The following is a 22,871-nucleotide window of genomic DNA, read 5'->3' on the forward strand; positions in this document are numbered from 1 at the left end:
CTCGGGCGGCGAACGGCAACTCTTCTATTGCGTCCTTGGACAACATTTCCATGACTTCGTCCTGGTCTGGCGGGAGAGACAGCTCCCTGGGGGTATAAAACTGGACAGGCATGGAAACGAACTCCAGATGATATCCCCTTACACATTGCAGTACCCAAGCATCTGAGGTGATATCTGCCCACCCTTGGTAAAACAAGGCCAGCCTCCCCGCTACCTGTACATGAACGAGAGGGGAAGAAAGGGTACTCACCGTAAGGACGTCTGCTGGGAGCGCCACCGCAGGGGTATCTGGAGCCCCAAGCCCGTCCCCTGGCTGGAAAGAAGGGAGGGGTTCTCGGGTCCTGAAATCCCCAAAAGGGAAAAAAGGAACCTCTGGTTGCACGGTATGTGCCTCGGAAACCACGGCTGGGTGGACAGTTCCTGCTACGCCCGGCCCCTCCGAAAACTTTGGGCGCGAACATGCGTTTCATGTTCGCCTGCGCCTTATCAATTGCCGTAAAGGTCTTGACATATGAGCCCATGTCTTTAACAAAGGAGGTGCCGAATAGCAAGTCCTCATCGGTCGGATCAGGTTCTGCCACAATCATAGCGGCCAGTTTAGGGTTGATCTTTAGGAGGATCGCTTTACGCCTCTCCGTAGACATAGCCGTATTGGCGTTCCCCAGCAAGCAGATAGCCCGTTGGACCCAACCAATGGCCACGTCCACATCCAAAACTGAGTCCCCAGTTCTGGCAGCATCGAGATGCTCGTAAAGCTTCGATAGGGGCCCCAGAGTATCCAGGATCTTGTCCTGGCATCCCTTCAGGGAATGATCAAGACCCTTCTTGGGCTTCCAGCCCGACTTATTCCGGAACTGGGCAATCTGGGGGTCAATGTCTGGGGTATTACAAGCAGCGCCCGGGAGGGAAGGTCGTGGGCATTCGGCGCGTAGTTTATTGCGGCCTTCTTTAGAAAGGGGCGTGCGAATGCGCTTAGCCACATACTGGGCAATATGATCTGGAGGCACCCATTCAGCGGACCAGGGGTGACGTAGGTCGTCTGGGTCAAACAGGGGCTTACCCTGTGGGTCAAGAAGCATTTTGCCATCCCCAGAGGGGCCTAATACTTGACCCCGGGCCTTGGCAGAGGACCCCGAGGGGGTCACGCCCGTAAGGGGCAAATCCTCGCCAGATTCACCTTCGTCAAAGGAGTCGTACTCCATAATCTCGAATTCGTCCTCCACACTACGGTCGGTATCCGACCCATCATCAAGGGCTCTAGTCCGTTTCCACAACCTAGCCTTTTTAGCCCGGCCAGGGGCTCTTTTGCGCGTGGGGTGCGCGCTATCTGTGACCGCCTCCAGCGTGTCAGTCATGGCAGGTAGCACCTGCATCGAGGAGTGGGAGCCGACATGTCTAGACTTGGCCCTTGCCTTACGGGCTTGTAATATCTGGCTGTGTGTTTATTTAGTTGAATAAGTCTTTTACATATATATAGTCTTGGGCCAAATGCTCGCCACAATAATATATGTCTATATTATTGAAAAGTACTAATACGCAATCTGACGTTCTTTATAAAAAATAAGCATTTATTCTACTTTAATAGCAAACATAGAATATACTTAACAGATGGTATTTCTTAACGAAGTTACAGAGAGTCGTCTTTGTATCAGCAACTCAGGATATCAGAGAGGAGGGCAACACGGATTGTAACAGGAAGAGCAAGAGAACATGGTCCTTTGTCCTTGGCTCTATATAGCCCAAATTACGTCATAAAGTTTAGTTTAGACTAGCCATATAAGGAAATTCCCCATATAAAGACCACCCCAAATCTCTTATACAGCAAATTCCAGAGACCTCATGGTACAGAATAGCAAACACCATCTGTTCTGTATAACCCATTGGACAGCCACACCTTAAAATGTATTTGAATAGGAACATATAGAATATGCAATATTCTACAGGGCTCCAGGCACAGTCTGTGCAGGGGAATGGGGACCCCACACCCAGGGGGGTAGGGGTGGCCAGAGCAGGCAAATCCATAGAATGCAGGGACTGTGAAAATGATGAAGAGACAGCCCCCATGGCTGAGGCAATAGTCTTCTGTATGGAAGAAGCCATAGTGGCCTCTAGCAGGGCCTGAAACTCTTGAGAGACCATAGCACCCTCAGCATTATCTATGTGGAAGTCCCCAGAGGGACCTGCAGGCCCATCCTCCCTATCCTGCATATTGCAAAAGTATTACAGTGAAGGATAATGAAAAAACTAACTGAAAAGAGCACTAAGGTTGAGTAACCCACAGAATAACCCACAGAGTGTGTATAAAAATGATCAGACCGCTAGTGTTCCCAGGGGACCCAGAGAGGCAACGAGGTGACCGACCGCATGGCAACACAGGAAGCAGAGCGAGGTCCGCCCAAAATGGCCGCCGCACGTGAGGGAAGCGCTCGCAGCCGGGTACCCGGCGGGGGAAGGGGCGCGTGCACCCTACCCGCGCGGGCAGCCCGCGAGCGAGAGGAGGAGTGCACGTAGCCACGGCCGTGGAAGAAGAACGGCCGCGGCAGAGATACAGCGCCGGGTCCCGTGCGGAAGCACGTGGAAGCAGAGGAGGGCAGGGAAAAGGACCTCCCGGCCGGAGAGAAAAAAAACCCCAGGGGTCCCTGAGGGAACACTAACGGTAGGCAAAACAAACAGATTAAACTGCACAACAATGCAATCAAAACAATATAAAATCAAGCACATACAAATAAAATGTAAACGAAAAACGGAATATAGATCCAAGACAAGAGTAAAACCACTTATCTGTCTGAGGAAGCAGCAAAGAAAGAGGATTGTGGGAGACACAGGACTTATATAGTTACTCCCTCTGTTATGTGATTGGTTGCCTGTTGTGCCTATACAGTTTTTTCTTTCATTTTGATAATATTTATATTCTTCTATCTTTGCTGCTGAGGAAATAAAGAAAGAGTTATGCATAATATGAGCCTCCGTGTCTTTAATAAAATTAGATTTTAGAAGGTGAGCCCAATTTAAGGAAAAACTACTGAAGGAGGGTGTTCCACATTATTAAGCAGAGCACCATTTTCATGCAATATGGGGAATAAAAAGGATCTCTCTGCTGCCGAAAAGAGTGAAATAGTTTAATCCCTTGGACGAGGTATGAAAACATTAAATATTTCACGAAAACGTAAGTGTGATCATCGCACTATTAAGAGATTTGTGGCTGATTCAGAGCACAGACGGGTTTGTGCAGATAAAGGCACATTGAGGAAGATTTCTGCAAGATCCATGCATCGGATCAAGAGAGCAGCTGCTAAATTACCATTACATAGCAGCAAACAGATATTGGAAGCTGCTGGTGCCTCTGGAGTCCCACGGACATCAAGTTTTAGAGTCCTCCAGAGTCTTGCAATTGTGCATAAACCTTATATTCAGTCACCACTAACCAATGCTCACAGGCAGAAACGGCTGCATTGGGCAGAAAAATACATGAAGACTAATTTCCTGTTAGTCCTGTTCACTGATGAGTGCCGTGCAACCCTGGATGGTCCAGATGGATGGAGTTGTGGATGGTTGGTGGACGGCCATCCTGTTCCAACAAGGCTGCGACGTCAGCAAGGCGGTGGAGGAGTCATGTTTTGGGCCGGAATCGTGGAAAGAGAGCTGGTTGGCTCCTTTAGGGTCCCCGAAGGTATAAAGATTACCTCTGCAAAGTATGGGGAGTTTCTGACTGACCACTTTCTCCCCTGGTACAGAAGGAAGAACTATGCTTTCCGTAATAAAATCATCTTCATGCATAACAATGCACCATCTCATGCTGCAAAGAATACCTCTGCATCAATGGCTGCTTTGGGGATAAAAGGAGAGAAAGTCATGGTGTGGCCTCCATCCTCCCCTGACCTCAATCCCATTGAGAACCTTTGGAGGATCCTCAAGCAAAAGATCTATGAGGGTGGGAGGCAGTTTACATCCAAACAGCAACTCTGGGAGACTATTCTGACATCTTGCAAACAAATTCAAGCAGAAACTGTCCAAAAACTCACAAGTTCAATGGATGCAAGACTTTTGAAGCTGCTATCAAATAAGGGATCCTATGTTAAAATGTAACGTGACCTGTTAAAATGTTTAGAAAGTTAAAATGTTGTTATAAGATTGATTGAAATAGCTTTTGATTTCAGTAAATATGCTGCAAACACAACAAATGACTATTTTTAGTTCTTTAGAACCTATAAAGTGTTTTGAAACTTACTGTGCATAATAATTTGGAACAGTGCATTGTAAGTTTTTTATGTTAAAAAAATACTGCTATCATTAGGAGGTTTGTACAATAAAATTTGAATTGTACTCTTAATAGTTGATAACATGAGAATTATGCTGACTGTTATTTACATCACTTATTTAGGTAAATGAGAAAAATATAATTTGCATAATAATTTGGAACAGGGTGTAGATATCTTGTATAGGGAGGAGAAAAATGCTGAAGAAGGAGTCTGGTGCCCCACCATCTTAAAACTTCACCAACTGGCACTGATTTGATCCATTGTTAGTACGGTGCCTTTCAGGAGTTTGAACAACACCACTCTGCACAAGATGTTGTGGTTATGGTGCCAAGAGTGCCCTAGCACCCTCATTGTACACTTTCAAACCATTTTTGGAAAGATGTTAGCTTGCAATTTAATTGTAATGTTTACATTGCAGCACAAAGACAGCCTCTAGTGGCGCTTCCTGGTCGCTAGGCGACTTTTGGTTGCCTAACGCTGGACATCCTCACACCCTGCATGAGGATATTGAGCGTCAATGAAATTCCCAAAGTATAACATTAGGAAGGCCAAATGTTGGTTGACTTCGGTGGAGGCAGAGTGCTGACCCAGCACAGAGGGACATCAGTGCTGGGATTGGGTAGATAAATAAAGGGTGGGTGGCGCAAGGGAGTGGGGAGGCAGAGGGAACTACAGTGTTAGGAATACAGCTTTTTATTGCTAACACTATAGTATCCCTTTAAAGGGTTAAAAGTTACTTTTCTCCAGTTAATTTGGTTATCCAGTTAAATGATTATCACCCAGTTTGAAGGGTACAAACTCACTGTTTTTTGTAGGTAACAAAACCCAGCCTTTCGAAGATAACACAGAATTTCAGCTGGATGGAATTGAACTGAATCGTCCTGAGATGTGCGTCAGCATATTCTAATTTTATAGATAACCTTGCCAATGTGCAGTTTGTTTTACACTAAAATCCTTAAAGGGACATTACCACTCGATTATTGCTCATGTAATGATATGCTACTATAGGTTTATGGGCACTGACCTCCTGTATTTTTGTCATACAATTATGGAGTAGTTAGGCAAAAACTCGAGCACTCCTTGGTATCCACTCAACACCCCTTTTCAATACACTCAAAATGCAGAAATCACACTTTCTCATCATCAAACCTTTGTCTAACCTGGACAGCAATGATTCGCTGAATGGTTGCTGGGGTTGGATAAACCGCCGATTACCAGTTGTTACAATGAGTTACCTTTTAACGTTAACCCACAGTTGACTATGGAAGGCAAATTAATTAAAACATCAAGAGCTCCACCATAATATATACCTCTCATAAATACAAACATGCTTATAAGACATTACATGGTCAATTGTTGGTCTGGATGTTTTTAATAATGATTTGCAGTTTATGATTGACAAGGCCGTGGTCTGGTGGGGTGGGCTGCAGCATTAGTTAAATGCTGCAGCTGGTGGTAACTTGCCTATTTTAAAGGGTGTACTAGCTGAGTTTCGTCATAAATCTATTTTAAAGGGTAGGGTGGACTAGCTAAGATTGGTTATCAATCTATTTTAAAGGGGGGTGCACTAGCTGAGTTTTATAATAGATTTGTTTAAGTTCTGGCTTATAGGGTTTAAAGATCAGAGATCTATTTAACGTGAATAAGTTATGGTTTGTAAAGTTGTGTAAATGAAATAAAAGACCTGTTTCGTCACATATCTGAGTCTGTGTGTTTTAATATATTTATTCTGTGTTTTATTATGTTCATTCTATATTTCTATGTTTCATTCGTAATTTATTTATATTTAGGTGTATGTTAGAATTAACACCTGCAGTGCACAAGACGGTACATGGTCAATTGACCATATACACATGTGCGCTGCGGGGTTATTCAGTTGGGGAGGGTCGCAAGAGCATCAGCAATGGTCTTTGAGATGCCCTTGTGGACATTTCAGTACAGATCTTGGTGCAGACAGTGCTCTGATTGGAGCACATTAGTGAATAACCTGGACTGTGTCTATGGCAATGATAATGAGCTGAAGGCACAAGTACCCCAGAAAGACAGTTTGGCAATGATAAAGGGGAAACCCAAAACATTTGCTTCTTTATGGTCCTTCAAAACGTATATGTAGCACTACCTGTGCACATTTGGCATCTAGTTGCCCTGCTTTAATTTCTTTATTGTTTGTGTTTATATTTAACTGTGCTTTGAGCAACAGGGTGCAAGGTTAGCAGCACTGTTAATAGGCAATTTAATTTACATTTTTGGCTACTGCTGTAACCCTTTCTCTCTTTTTATGTAAACAGTTCATGTGCTAGAAGTGCCTGCATTATCAGCACTCGTTAGTCTGACACATTTTCAATCAGGTCAGGTGCAGCTTTCAAGATCATATGTTTTGCTGTTTAGAAAAATAAGAAAAACAAAGAGTTGGTCCCATTGTAATATTAGACTTCCCAGTACTAATATATCATTGTACCTGTAGAAAACTGAAGGCTCCATACGTTTAGCTATGATTACTATGGGCTGTCCCACCAAGATTTTCATTGTTCGTATGCCAGTTTCAAGGGACTCAAGAAGATGGAAGTGGATGAGAGGTAGTTCATAATATATGTCTATAGAAATGTAACCACACTGTAGGCTTATTTAATCAGAAATGGTTTACTAATAAACACATTTGTGACATTTTCTTCACCATTGCCCTGCATAGTAGAAATGTATCAATTTCTGTGTTACTGTATCCTTAAGACTGTTCAGCACTCAACCTCAGTGGGTCAGGTGCAGTGCCGGAATTACGTTGGGGCTAATGGAGCTGAAGCTTGGAAAGGATGATGTGGAACAAAACTAGTGTAGACTGGCTCACAATAAAATAGTTAACAAAAAGCTGACTTTGCCTGCTGTGTAAATGCTCTTGCTGCTTCGGTCTCACACTGTGGGATATTCCCTTTCTGCTATACTCACAACATCATAAAATCAGGAGAGTAAGTGCTTAATAACAGATACGGTGGCAACCCTCCAAGGGAATCCCTCAAAGACCCTTAGAATACAACAAGAATAAAAACAGAGATAAGGGTTGTGCCACAATAGACCAATGAAATATATAGCAATACAATATGGGGCTAATCCGAGTCTTAGCTGAACAGATCTTCCTTAGATCAAATAGTCTATAAAGTGCTTGATACGGAACAATGTCCTCGCTGTCCTTCCTCAGGTAGATCCAATAATATGAAAAGATAAAACAACTAGAAAAGCAAATAGTGTGGTATGTCCAATAAAATACAACAAGTGATAAAAGAAGATAGTAATGCACTCACATGTATTAGAGCTATAGCTAGCTCTAGTATGGAAAGCGTACAGCGGTACAATCCCCACTTATGGGATATTGTGCAGGCTTCTTCCTTCAGAGGTATGTTCAACACTCAAAGAGAATAATAAAAATAGATGACCAATAGTGCTCTTTGGACAAAACAATAATAAATAAAATATATAAAATGGTACTCACAAGAATGGAGCAGGCAAACTGCTCCTTGACGATAGCGTTGGTGGTATGATGGGAAATGTAGTATTAGGGGACGCATGTGCGCGACCAGGGAGATGTTCTTAGTGAACGTCGGCACGCACGTAGTACAATTAATAAAATCATTAATTTTGTAAACCTTATTCGTTACTTTTGAGATAAATTGAGTTACTTTAGATGGTACTGTGGGATCAGTGGTTTTGCATACTTTGAACGATATACATTCACAGAAACCCGTAATTTGGGGAAATAAGGATAAAAGGGGTTTGTTTTTTGTTTCTCTAGTAAAATTCTTAGTTAAAATTGATTTAAAATTGGGGCTCCTCTAAAAACTATATTGGGATGTTCGGGTAAAATTTTATTGAGGGTTTCCTCCTGTTTTAGAATATGCCAATGCTATCTTAACATCTTTTTTATATTGCCACTTTTAAGGTTTACAAAATTAATGATTTTATTAATTGTACTACGAAAATTTTTACTTATCTGCTTGAATGCCCTTGTGGCCTCCAGTATGTTGGAATGACCATAAGGTGCTTAAAAACAAGATTAAGTGAACATTGCAGAAACATAAAAAATGGATACCTGAACCACTCAGTGTACAAACATTTTATTAAACATAATAAAGATCCAAGAATGTTAAAATGTATGGGAATACAAAAATGTACTACTCCTTGGAGAGGAGGAAACATAAAAAACATTCTTGGAAGAACTGAAATGGAATGGGTGTATAAGCTCCAGACTTTTATACCCCATGGTTTAAATGCTGACTTTGATTTATTTAATTTTCTGTAATTACATTGTACTACTATTATGTTTTTATATGCATTTATGTTTTCATATGCATTTATTCATTGGATTTATTTCTGTATCTTTTATTCATTCTCTGCTATTTATTTATTATGTATTTACTTGTTCTGCATCTTCTCCCCCCCTCCCCCCCCCGCAACATGTCTGTCTCTTTTATATTATGCACTCTTCCTCCAACATGGCTGCTACTCTACCTGACGGCACGCCCCCTATACGTGCCGCCGACATTTTTACTGCCCTGACATCTGTCAGGGTATTTATATCGGCAGACATTTTGTGCTATGATAGAAATTAAAATGTATATTGTCAGAGTCACTCTGAACAGAGCAGACTCCATTTTGTTATTTTCAAGCTAAGAAAAGACACAAGATTTCTATCCCTTCTGTAAAACTAACCACTTTGCCAAAAGCTAAGGAATGCGTAGTATATACAAACCAAATTGATAGGAAATGAGAACGGGGGATGGACAGACTGTCTAAATGATAATGGAATATAATTAATTCTAAACCCAGACATTTGTGACAGAGAAGATTAAATAATTTAATTTTACTTTCGATATTGTATAAGGTCCCATTGTAAGTAAACTGTCAGTTTTAGAAATTATAGCAGAATTGCCAGACACATAGTCTGAAGAAAGCCCAAAGAAACTCTTCGAACTGACAGAAAACTTAAATTATAGACAACCATAAAGTTGAGCTAAATGACGTCAAAATAGCCACCAGGAAAAGTTAACTCTTTCCTGGATAGGTATGTTAAGTGGGACGAGACTGCCCTCTATAGACCAAATACTTAAATTGCTATCTGGAAGGTAACCACACCTCCAGTTTTCTATTGGTCTATCACCTAGTGATTTTTCCCTTTAAAAGTTAAGACAAAGGGAAAAGAGAGGGGTGAGGAATGCAAAGGAAGCAAAGAAGCAAGGAGGTGAGCAGTCGGGGGCAAAGCAGAGAAATCCATGACAGAATTACTCCAGGGCACTCAGAATTTCTTACACACCAATCACACATCCATTCAGTTCCTGAGACTACCTACTCATATGATGAGAAAATCTACCTAACTGGTAATTATACTGGTTTCATATATGACTGGATAAATCACGATCAGATTTCGATATTTAGAAATCTTAGTTACTAAAGAATATATAGTTATGATATTCTATTCTGCAGATAGAAAGGAATACTTATATATATTAATGCGACATATGACATGTTAGCATATCGTGATATTTATCCAGGTGTATTGATTTGCTCTAAAATAAGATAAAATATCTGTTTAGGCAAGTTAAAATTCTGCTTATAGAACATGGTAGATTACTCTTATTGGATGGTTCCAGGAAATGACTAAGGAGCTGGTTTAAATGTTATTTTATTTAAAATTACATGAGAATAGATCTTAATTACCTAGGAGGTCTAGCCAGCATTGAAAGGGTTATTCTAACTGTCAGCTAAAGTTTTATGGCCTTAAGCTGCAAGCTCTGTGTGTGTTAGTTTCACTTTCGTCTTTCTGTGAAATACTATCATAAATCTTTATAGCCATTGGAATGTATTGCCATTTGTATTGCATACTCATGTTATACTGAATATTCATTGATTATTATCACGCATGTTACATATTATTATTATTTAAATTCTCACAATAAATTGTATCTATTTTTATAACAAATTGTGATTTTATTTATATGGAATACATTTCACTTACACAATAATGATCTTTGGGATCTGAGAATTGAAACAGTGGGCAATTCTCAAATGTTTACTATTATTATCCCATAAATATCCCCACACATCGGCCGCGGCTATTGCACGTGCCGACGTCCTGTTTTCAATCATTTACCCGCCCACCTATTTCCTCGTTGGCCGCACTAACCTATGTGCCAATGCCCCCTCACACGCCCAATTTCATGACGTTGGCCGCAGCTCTGTGCATGCCGACGTTCACTAATAACATCTCCCAGGTTGCGCACATGTGTCCCTTAATACTACATTTCTCATCAACCCCTGTGGCGTCACGAAAGTCACGTGTACACACAAAAAACTAAAATCTAACTAAATAACCCTCATTTTAATATTAAATTGCAGCACTATGTTATCTCTATTATGTATTTGTTATGTTTTAAATTATTTTAATTTCTATATTTGTTTCTGTATTTCTATTGGCGGCCCTTAGCTTTCGCTGCAATTTTAATCAACTGTACCCCTATTTATATTTACCTTGCCAGGTAACATGTTTTATTCCATATTGGAGAAGCCCTTTAGGCGAGATGCGTTTGTGGATATTTTATACTGTGTATTTTAATCATTAAAGATTTTTTGGTCACCTTTTATTGTGCCAATCATCTTTTAATACACTTTATACTTTTTTACCTGGAATTTTTATTATCCTGGACTCCAAGTAATCCTAGGTGGGGATCATACCACCAACGCTATCGTCAAGGAGCAGTTTGCCTGCTCTATTCTTGTGAGTACCATTTTATATATTTTATTTATTACTGTTTTATCCAGAGAGCACTATTGGTCGTCTCTTTTTATTATTCTCTTTGAGTGTTGAACATACCTCTGAAGGAAGAAGCCTGCACAATATCCCATAAGTGGGGATTGTAACGCTGTACGCTTTCCATACTAGAGCTAGCTATAGCTCTAAAACATGTGAGTGCATTAATATCTTCTTTTATCACTTATTATATTTTATTGGACATACCACACTATTTGGTTTTCTATTTGTTTATCTTTTCATATTATTGGATGTACCTGAGGAAGAACAGCGAGGACATTGTTCCGTATCAAGCACTTTATAGACTATTTGATCTAAGGAAGATCTGTTCAGCTAAGACTTTTTTATTTGCATTACCCCCATATTTTATTTCATTGGTCTATTTTGGCGCAGCCCTTATCTCTGTTTTTATACTCACAACATCCACCTTTTTCATCATCGAAGACTGCTTACCAGGAGCTCCGACTTGTTTGTGAGAAGGTAAGGAGAGGAGTGGACAACAGAGTGTTGGGGGAGAAGAAGGAACTGACACCAGAAAGCATAGAGCAAGCACCTCGTGTTCAAGCAAATTCAGGGTGCTCAAACAGCGCTGTTTGCATAGTCTGCCCTGTGTGATTGACAGGCAGTCTGGTGTGCATTAACGTCAGATTGACTTTCCAGTTCTTTAGGCAGACGCACCACTTTCCAGGTGGGTCTACCCCATTGGGTGGTGCTAAAGATGTGATTTGCAGCACTGGCCTACCACTTTTTAACCTGCCCACCAGTGTCCCACTTCACATGACGCCAATGTTGGGTGTATGAATTTGGTTGAGAGATGCTTTCTCTAAGCTTCCCTCTGTCACCAACTCCACAAGATAAATGACACTTGTGACAAGTGTCATTCATCTTGTGAAGGTGGTGATAGAGGTAGGCTCACAGAAAGCATCTTTCAACCAAATCCATACACCCAACATTGGCGTCATGTGAAGTGGGACACACATTTCTGTCCATAAGATTCTGCAATTAGGCTCATCATAGCTATCAGCACCAGGCCCAGTGGGCTCTTAGTCCGGCGCTGGCCGTGTGACTATAAAATGAAAACTATAATGACAGGTGGTTTTGATTGATTTGGATATAATCAAAAGAAAAAAAAGACATCACTGGCTCTATCATCTCTCACTGGCAGTGACTACCAGTCACTCCACAGTTAAAAAAGCTGATAATAGCAAATATGAAGTTTATTCACTAAACTGTGAGTTCAGGTCAATTCAAGTGACAACACAGTTATAATGTATATTTTCAATCAAGCTATTTCAACCTAATTTATGTATACACCTGCTAACTCACCACCTGCTAACTTATAGCTTGGTAAATAAACCCATTATGACTGTTGATGCTATCTCCTATCCTTGGTACTAAACTTATATAAATGAAAGTGTCCATATCACAGATAAGTAAAGTTAATTTACCAGAAGCAATACATGGGAATGAAGTGATCTCCATCATCATAGAGTAAGCATGAGTTTAATTCTTTATACAACTCAAGGCTGATTTTTTTTTAAAAACATTTCTATATACCATTAATAAATATTACATACCTTCCCATAGTCACCCTTACCAAACAATTTGTGGAAGATTAAACTCTCTAGTGAAAGATTTCTCCGATGGTGGAGCATTCTATCCACCCGTTTTATATCTAAGGTAAGCCTACTTTTTTATTTACTTCTTCTTCTGTTTTTCCACAAAAATAAGACATCCCCTGGAAATAAGCACTAGCTTATTTTCAGGGGATGCTCGTAATAAGCCTATCCCTGAAAATAATCCCTAGTTGAGATCGTCGCTAGTTCGCTAATCTATGTTCGGGGAATTCCATGCACTAGTAAACGTACCAAGAGAATTCTGAAGGTTCGATTACTTGAACATTTTAATAATATCAGGAAGGAACTCACAACACACTGTGTTCCGGACCATTGCATTACATGCCCCTCTTTTACTTTTGGAGGTTTTAAATGTCTGGGGATTGAGATAGTTCTACCTTTTTGGCGAGGGGGCAATAGGATCCAAAGACTGGCCCAAAGGGAGACCTTCTGGATCCATAGACTCCAGACTTTGATACCTAGAGGTCTCAATATAGACATCGATCTGGTCTGCTTTTTGGATTAATTTGACTTATTGCCTTCCCTCTGATTACTGTTTACCTGTTGGGGTTCTGGGGGTGTCCACCATTGGAATTACCCCCTTCCCATGTCTATTTTTCTAATCTCTGTAGGCAGGATAAATACATTTCTCTCCTATTCTATTATTTGTTTTTTTGGATTGAAGAAACTTCTGGTGTTTGATAAATGTAAATAAATACCACTACTTTTCATAACCTGATTCTATGGGTTTATATCATTGTCTTTTGTACCTTTATTCCACTCTTTAAACATAGGTATGTGCGCCACTCTAATTATATGGAGAATTTCTATTTAGGGACAACTGTTCATTAGAATATATATTTATTCCTTTTTATCTGCATTAATAAGTTTTTTTACACTGTCACTTTAAAAGATCGTTGTAACTTTAAGATCAATGAATGCTGTTCAATTAGGAGACTTTTAAAATAAATGCCAAATATGGTTCATCACAAATATATATCCCCTTTACATTGGTGTGATATGTGTTATTGTTTGGAATCTTGTAATTAACATATATTTCTCCAGTAGAGGTTCAGGGCTCCGATCAGCTTTATTCTGGCCATACCGGTATATTGGAAGTTGTGTGGTTCCGTTGCCCTGACTACAGTGATGACACGCATGTCATACGAAAACGAGCCAATTTGATTGCAACACTGATTTCGTGATGGAGAGCACCTGGGGAGAACTAACCATTACACCAACAGAATCACAGGAGGATGACAACGCCCACGGATCCACCGATGGATTTAGGGATTAGCCCTATTTAAAGGGACTCTTGGAGGGGGTTTAATAGGATATGTTTTGTTTACATGTATACATTGTAATTGGTTTTTACAATATTGCGGTCCCTGAGGAAGTTCCTTTGGAACGAAAAACGTAGGATCTATTGCTGCTATATTTTATCCTATGCTTATGGTGACTGCTCACTTTTTTATCAAATAAGTTTGTTGTTTTTTTACCCTCGTCTACTGAAGTTCTGTGTCAGTTCAACCATCTGGAGGTGGAGAGTGGGAGTTTTGGCCCCCCACAACTTCGGGGGAGGCACCTTTTGAGCGCTTTATTCGTCTCCATCTAGCAAGTGCATTCTTGTCTTTGCGCACAACTTAATGAATTTACTGTATTACACTATATTTTATTTTATGTTCCTTTGTAGATTAATTAAGCCGTATCCCGAATAGTTGTCTTTTGGTTTTTGTACAGCTTTGGCAGACTTTATGGGTATTTTAACATTATGGCCAACTCGGAGCTGCCGTAACCTATATTTCCTGCAATGGCATATTAAAATACATAATCACACAAAAATAAATTCAGCGCGGAAGCAAAGTGATAATAGTCCAAAAGCAGCTTGAACATCAATACGGAGTCTCTCTTTTCCAATCAGAAAACTGGATAAATTAAATAATATTAGGTTGACCCCGAAACAGACACCCCCAAAACAGGAGGAGAGGCCAGACATCTCCCCCCTGTATGCTCCTCCCCCCACCTTTTTTTCCTTCTCGGCTCCGCCCCCAGGTCCCGAGATGGAACACTAGCGTTATAGCCCGACAGGGCGGGATTTATGCTTTAACCCCCATGTCGGGGGACCTGTTTAGTTTTTCACTGTCCCGGATACCCGAAAGGTCAGCTCCCGTTTTTGAATTGTTATGGAAAACAACTGTTGGGGCCGCAAGGTACCAATGTTAAACACGAAGGTAACAAATGCACATTTACTTACTAAAAAGTGTAGCAGCAAAGATATTGTGTTCTTAAGGGACGTACGGCTAACTCATTTGCCACTACACTACTGGGGAAGCTCCTAATGTTTGTTATGAACTGTTTGTTTTACAAAATATTCTAATTGTTTTTATCCTGCAAAATGCAAAAGCAACCTCTAGGTTGGCCTCAAAGTCATGAGGAAGGGGACTCCAACCGCAGTGGGCCGGGCTTCGTGCGCGCGAGTCCTCTGAATCTACCCTGAAAGAGCAAAATACGGTCAATTACTGATCTGAACATCAGACATAAACTAGTCCATTAGCGTACGTGTGTACGTGTGTACGTGTGGCAGCGCTACAAAATTTGGCACTGATTGTGCCCCGAAAGGGGGGGGCGCGTGCGTGGGAGGCATGTGCCTACTGTGGTGGAGCAAGCAATAGATTGGTGTGTAATGGGCTCAAACTGTAAGGATAAATGCCTGTTTTAGGTCAGATATCTATGGTGGATGTTATAGAAGCGCTAGGGGCTACCGAGGTGGGCGTACTCAGTAACATGAGAACAAACCAGGCAACATGTCCGTGAAACTGGTGTCCATGAATGTAAAGGGATTGAACGCTCCGAACAAAAGACGCCTACTGTTCAGGGAACTGAAAAGAATGAAGGCAGATGTGGCTTTCATTCAGGAAACTCACTTACCGAAACAGAGTACCATTAAACTCAAAGACCGAACGTACAATGTAGCTTATGAAGCTCGTATTCATTGCAAACGCAATGGGGTAGCAATTCTTGTACACAATACGTAGTTGCCCATTTAGAGTCACATCTACAGACCTAGACTTAGAAGGACGTTTTACTATAGTTTCAGGCACGCTACTCTCACACACTATTCATCCTATAAACATATACGCACCTAATCACCCACGAACTGACTTTTGGGACGCAATCCAGGCCAAAATACAATCCCTATCACATGGCATGATAGTAATGGGAGGGGTTTTCAATGCTGCACTCTTCCCGGCGGTTGATAGGAGCTCCCCCAGGGGCGGTGAAAGATCACAGGGGAGGGTTGGACAGGACAAATTGCTAAACGGGTTTATGTCCGCAACGGGGTTGGTGGACGTCTGGCGAGCGCATCATCCGAGTACGAGAGATTTCACATTCTATTCAGCCCCCCATAACACGTATTCTAGAATAGATCTTTTCCTGGTCAATGACAGGAGCCTAGCTAGAGTGACGGGGACCGAGATCGGGTCTATAACCTGGTCAAACCATGCGGAGGTGGCCCTGACACTGGGAAACCTTTGCACGGCAGCTCCGTGGACGTGGAAAATCAATTCCTCAATGCTAAAGGACCGGGGAATAGCAGAACAGATTAGAGCGGAAATCAGCTGAATTTTTACAACTAACGCTAATCCGGACCTAAAGCTAGCGACGATATGGTCAGCGCACAAAACTGTAATACGTGGCTCACTTATTAAAATAGCTACAGCCAAAAAGAAATTAAAATTCCAAAGGCTAGAGGAACTCCTGTCGGATTTGAAAAGAGTAGAGCAGCAACACCAAAACAACTCAGACGAGGGGACTCTAGGACGACTAGAAGAGGTGCGTCTCGCTATACGCACGCTGCTTCTTGATGACACGGCCAAATCCATAACATGGTCTAGAAGGAACTTCTACGAACACGCAAATAAAATGGACACACTGTTGGCCAGAGTGCTGAAACCCAGGCACCGGGGAGGTCATATCACGGCCATATGACATAAAGATGGGTCCATCAAAACCACCCCCAAAGACATTGCAGAAGTATTCACAGATTTTTACAAAACTCTATATAATCACTCTCCAGAATCCAGGACACATCGGCAGCAGGAAGAGGACATGACACGTAGATTCCTAGCAAACCTAGGATTGCCCAAATTATCACAGGAAGCGGTAAATCTGTTGGCAGCCAAAAACACCCCAGAGGAGGTAGACCAAGTGATATCCACATTAAAGGGGAACAAGGCCCCGGGGCCAGACTGGTATGACGGAAGTTACTATAAAGAGTATAGGGAAGAACTCACCCCTCATCTTACAGAACTTCTTAATGAGTTTAGGACGGGAGGTACACCAGATCGCGACATGTCCCTAGCTACAATAATTTTACTACCGAAACCGGATAGGGACCCCACCTTATCAGCGAACTATCGCCCAATCTCCCTAATAAATCACGACATGAAAATGTTGGCTAAAATCCAAGCAGCTAGGCTCAACCCGCTTCTGACAACTTTGATAAATGCGGAACAAGTGGGCTTTGTCCAAGGGAGACAATTGTTTGAGAACACCCGGAGGAATATTAATATCATATGGAAGCAAAAAGTCACCCGCTCCCCGACTCTGTTGGTCTCCTTGGACGCAGAAAAAGCCTTCGACAGGGTAAAGTGGCCGTATCTGTTTACTCTTTTGTCCTATTATGGCTTCCCGAAACAAGCCGCTACCCTGTTGAGGGCTATGTATAGCGATGTATGAGCGCAGGTGCGCATATCGGGAGCCCAACCCCGCCCATTCCAGCTGCACAATGGGACCAGATAGGGATGCCCCATTTCCTTGCTCCTATTTGTACTCTCTTTGGAACCACTTCTACAAGCTTTACGACAGCATCCAGATATAAGGGGAGTGAGAGTTAGGGGAGAGGAGTATTTAGTGTCAGCGTATGCAGATGATGTGCTTCTAGCGCTCACTGACCCCGTCAACTCGATGGACGCCTTGCAAGAGATTCTTAGGGAATATGGGACAATAGCAGGATATAAAGTAAACATGAATAAATCCAGTGCCCTCCCGATAAATGTACCAGAGCCAGAAATTCGCGACATACACCAGGCACATAACATACACATAGAACGACAGGCCATTAAATATTTAGGCATCCGACTGCCGACTGCCTTATTCAGATTAAATTATGCACCACTCATAAAACAATTGATTAGAGAATTGGAAACCTAGAATGAAAGGCCTATATCATGGATAGGGAGGATTCATGCGATTAAAATGAACGTATTACCTAGAATGCTTTTTTTATTTCAAACCCTACCCATTCACATTTCGAAGGCACAACTTACACCTTTACAACATGCCATAGGCAATTTTATATGGCAAAATAAACACCACAGGATCTCCAGACATATTCTATTTAGACCTAAAACGAGGGGAGGCCTTGGGCTGCCAAATTTACATTATTATTACGTAGCGGCAAAACTGGCGCAAGTAGCAATGTGGCATTCGCCACCGGGGGTCCGGAGATGGGTAGATATGGAGTCACTTATGGAGGGAGCAGACCTCCCTCACCTCCTTATATGGGTGCCGAAGGACAAGAGAGCCATGATAAGGGCCACTTGCCCGGCAATAATCAACTCCATAACCATTTGGGACCATTTGAACGTGTGTGCTTACAGGAAATCATAACGCTGTTGTACGCCCACCTCTGTTCAGAGACCAGGGACTGGGGAGGACTGGTTTATTCAGAACAGTGGGAAAGGGACCTGGGGGAGGAATTGGAAGGAGATTTGGGAGGCCAACCATTCCTCCTCCATCTGTGTGTCCCTTCAGGACCAAGCAGTTAAAACGATGCTCCGCTGGATCAAGCTGTACCAGATGAAACAGACCACAACATATGTGTGTTGGAGGGGGTGCGGACACAAGGGAACATACATTCATATGTGGTGGGAATTCCCACAAATAGTACGCTTTTGGACGCAGATTAGAGACCTGTTGAGCCAGATTTACACTAGAGCCCCCGCATTAGACCCTTGGCTATATCCATAAAATTATTTTGGCAGCTAGGAGAGCGGTTGCCACGGACTGGCTCAAACAGAGCACCCCCTCGATAACAGGGGTTATTAAAAGAATTAAAGAGGTACATTTAATGGATGATCTGACAGCCAGGGTTAGGGGCACTGAGAAAGCCTTCCAGAAAATCTGGGAACCATGGGAAAGCAGCCCATTGAGTAACTAGCAGGGCTTCAATGCTGCCCCCTCCCCTACCCCCCCACCCATCTCCTTCACTTCCCCTTATTCACCTCTTTTATTATCTCATCTTTTCTCTCATATATTTTTCTTTACAACATCCCCTCATTCCCAAAGGGGTACTCAGGCCAAAATCCAGCCTACAGGATCCAGGATACAGGAATAGCATTGTGCAACGAATCGAACACGCCTGCAATGGGCACCCCTGTGCCGGAGAGGCGGACTAGGGACCACGGACGCAAGATACATCTAGTTTGCTGCTGCTGGGTGTCGTAAGGGCCCTTGCCCCCGAAGCAGGAGGGCCAGAGTTAACAAAGACAGCAGGTAACTTAGGCTAGGCAGGGGAGTTTCATGGGCATCACTACAGGAGGAGGATGTCCACAGGCCGGAGTGTCTTAGCATTAGTTAAAGGGATATGTTATTTTAAAAAAATCTGTTGACTAGGGTTGTACGGTGTATAGGACGGGAAGAAGGTTACGGTGCAGTGTTTGGGTAACCAAGTATATGTAATACACTCAAGCTGTAGAATAGCCTTAAGTGTGGTACCTCCAAAGCTATATATGCGTTGTGACTGTATTCTTGTCCATTATGTATGGGAATTTTTCCTGTCAACCAAAAATAAAGAATTAAAAAAAAAGAAAAAAACAAAACTGGATAAAAACAGAGGGGTAGGTGCAGCGCTTCAGTAATCCTTGATAAGGTATATGTGAAGAGAACCAGAGAAGAAATAATAGTGTAGTATTTAAAACTGTAGTGGTGATAAGTAAAATAAAAGATGTGCACTCACACTTTCCTGGAGCTTCAATACAGCTCCAGTGTTTGCGTCTGGGCGGATTAATCCCCGCCTATGGAACAAGTGCAGAGGCAATTCTTTGAGTTATAAGTGTGTTAGGGGGTATCCTCATAAAAAAAAACAAATAAAAATCGTATATGGTGAAGTATGTAGAGCTATGAAGCAAGGGTAGGTAAAAACTATTGAATGTACACTCACGTGTAATGGAGCCGTAAAACCTGGCTCCTCTGATAGCTCTTGAAGTGGTATGATCCCCACTCAAGGATACAGGTGTAAGTATAAATTCTTCTGTCCGTGTATATGTGGAGATAAACAAACAGAACCACAATAGTGTACACCATTAAAAGGAGTGTAAGCAGAAATAAATAAGTTAAACCTACTCACCTACTCGCATTGTTTTATGTGCTTACTGTATTAAACTATATATTTTTATGTTCCTCTTTAGATTTATCCAGCCGTATCCCGCATATCTGTTTTGGTTTTCACATGCTAAAGAGCATGTTCCGGTTTGCTCAATCCAAATAGCTAGGGGGGTGTGAACCCCACCAGGGATATAGCTCCAAACAAAGTTAGGTCCAATCAAAAAAGTACTTTAATGTTAAAAAATAATAAAAGTAATAGAATATATTATAAAATGAAATAGTGATATTTAGTGCTGCCTAGGGCAGCACAAAATCAGAATACACCACTGCATACAATTGACTTCATTATTCATAAAGCAAACACATTAGCACACATACTTTAGCACCCAACCAGTGCTCTGTAATCTGGAGAACCACCTACAGAATTAACAGACACAAATGAACACGACATATCAAGGGTGAAATTCAAGGTACTTTATATAACACAATTTGCTGAAAATATAATTGCACAATATAACTAATTATTATTACTGGTATTTAAATAGTGCCAGCATATTCCGTAGCGCTTTACAATATTATGATAGGGGGAGATTTAACAATAAATGAGACAATTACAAAAACTTACAGGAACAATAGGTTGAAGAGGGCCCTGCACAAACAAGCTTACAGTCTACAGGAGATGGGGCGTAAAACACAACAGGACAGGAGGTAGGAATCACACAAGGTGGAGTGAAGCAGAGCTGAAGGAGAGAATAGAGTGCTGCCCTTTAGGAGAGAGTAAGAGACAGAGAAGGTCATAGGCAGAGCGGAGAAACCGAGAAGAAGAAGAGGCATACCTGCGGATCAGTGAAGAGATATAGGAGGAGCTAGTATTGGTCAGTGCGTTATAGATGTGGATTAGTACCTTGAATTGACTCCTATAGGATACAGGAAGCCAATGTAAGGACTGACAGAGGGGAAATGTGGGAGAGGACCGACAGGAGAGGAAATTCAGTTTAGCTGCAGCATTCATTACAGACTGTAGCGGGGCAATACGACTTGTGGGAAGACCAATTAGGAGAGAGTTACAATAATCCATGCGTGCGATTACTAGAGCATGGACAGGCTACTTAGTAGCATCTTGCGTAAGAAAGGGGCGGATGTGGGCTATGTTTTTAAGGGGGAAGCTACAGGATTTGGTAACAGACTGGATGTGAGGCTCAAATGTGAGGCCAGAATCAAGAATAATGCCAAGACAGTGCGCTTGCAAGGATAGACTGATGTGGGTACCACTCACTTGAAGGGAGAGTGAAGGAGGAGGATTAGTATTAGGAGGTGGAAAGACATGGAGTTTAGTATTAGAGAGATTGAGTTTGAAAAAGCGGGAGGACATCCAGTCAGTGATGGAAGAAAGGCAAGCAGTGACAAGTTGCAGGATGGCAGGGGAGAGGTCCAGGGAGGAGAGGCATATCTGAGTGTCATCAGTGTACAGTGGGTATTAGAATCCAAATGAGGTAATAAGTTTGCCAACAGAGGCAGTATAAAGAGAAAATAGAAGGGGACCAAGTACAGAGCCTTGGGGGACTCCAACAGAGACAGGACGAAGGGAGGAGGTATCATTAGAAAAGGAGACACTGAATGAGCGTGAAGAGTTTGGAGAAGGAGAACATGGTCATCAGTGTCAGCAGAGAGGTCAAGAAGAATTAGTATGGAGCAGTGCCCTTTGGATTAAGCTGCGATTAGGTCATTAATGACTTTAATAAGAGCAATCTCAGTAGAGTGCAGGGGGCAGAAACCAGACTGAAGAGGGTCAAGAAGAGAGTTAGAGTTGAGGAAACAGGTCAGACGGGAAAAGCCGAGTCTTTCCAGAAGCTTTGAGGAAAAAGGGAGCAGGAATATGGGACGATCATTAGAAGGGGAGGAGATGTTTTTTTTTATGATGGGTACTACAGTAGCAAGCTTAAGGGCAGCAGGGACAACACCAGAAGAAAGAGAGCAGTTGAAGATGTGTGTTAAGGAAGGCACAAGACAAGAGGAGAGAAATACAGTGAGACGAGACAGGATCAAGTGGGAAAGTGGTGGGGTGAGAGGAAATGAGAAGCACAGCCACCTCTTGTTCACTTGCCTGGAAGAAAGTCTGAAAGGCATGATCCAGGTGTGGTTGAGAAATAGAGGGGCAAGGTGGTGAGAATTCTTTCCTTAGCTGTTCAATCTTGACGGTAAAGTAGGATGCAAAGCTATCAGCCGTAAGGTTAGTTTATGGGATGGCAACAGCAGGGCAAAAAAAGGAGTTGAAGGTATTAAAAAGAAGCCTGGGATTGCTGGAGCCAATGAGGGAGGAAAAGTATGACTGTTTGGCAAGGGCAAGGGCTGTATGAACGCAACATGAATTTGTAGTGAAGAAAGTCTGACTGGGTGCATGACATCCTCCAGCAGCGTTCACTAATGATACAAAATCTCAAATAAGTGTATACAATACAATTCTTTGTAATTTACTTCTTTTTATGCAGCATCTCCTATGCTTGGCCACCTCTACTGATCAGTCATTTAAAGGGACACTCCAGGCACCCAGACCACTTCTGCCCATTTGAGTGGTCTGGGTGCCAATTCCCACAACCTTTAACCCTGAAAGTGTAATTATTGCAGTTTTTACAAACTGCAAAAATTACCTTAAAGGGTTAAGTCCTCCTCTAGTGGCTGTTCCACAACCGGTCTCCGATTAACATCCTACCTCCACCACGTCAATCCCAACACAGCCCGCAAAGCCACCCTGAAACCTGGGGATAAAAATCAGGATACACATATGTCCTACTCCTCGCATCACTGTGCCTTTAC

The sequence above is a fragment of the Pelobates fuscus genome, chromosome 5 (assembly GCF_036172605.1).
Source record: "Pelobates fuscus isolate aPelFus1 chromosome 5, aPelFus1.pri, whole genome shotgun sequence".
In the NCBI taxonomy this organism is placed as follows: Eukaryota; Metazoa; Chordata; class Amphibia; order Anura; family Pelobatidae; genus Pelobates; species Pelobates fuscus.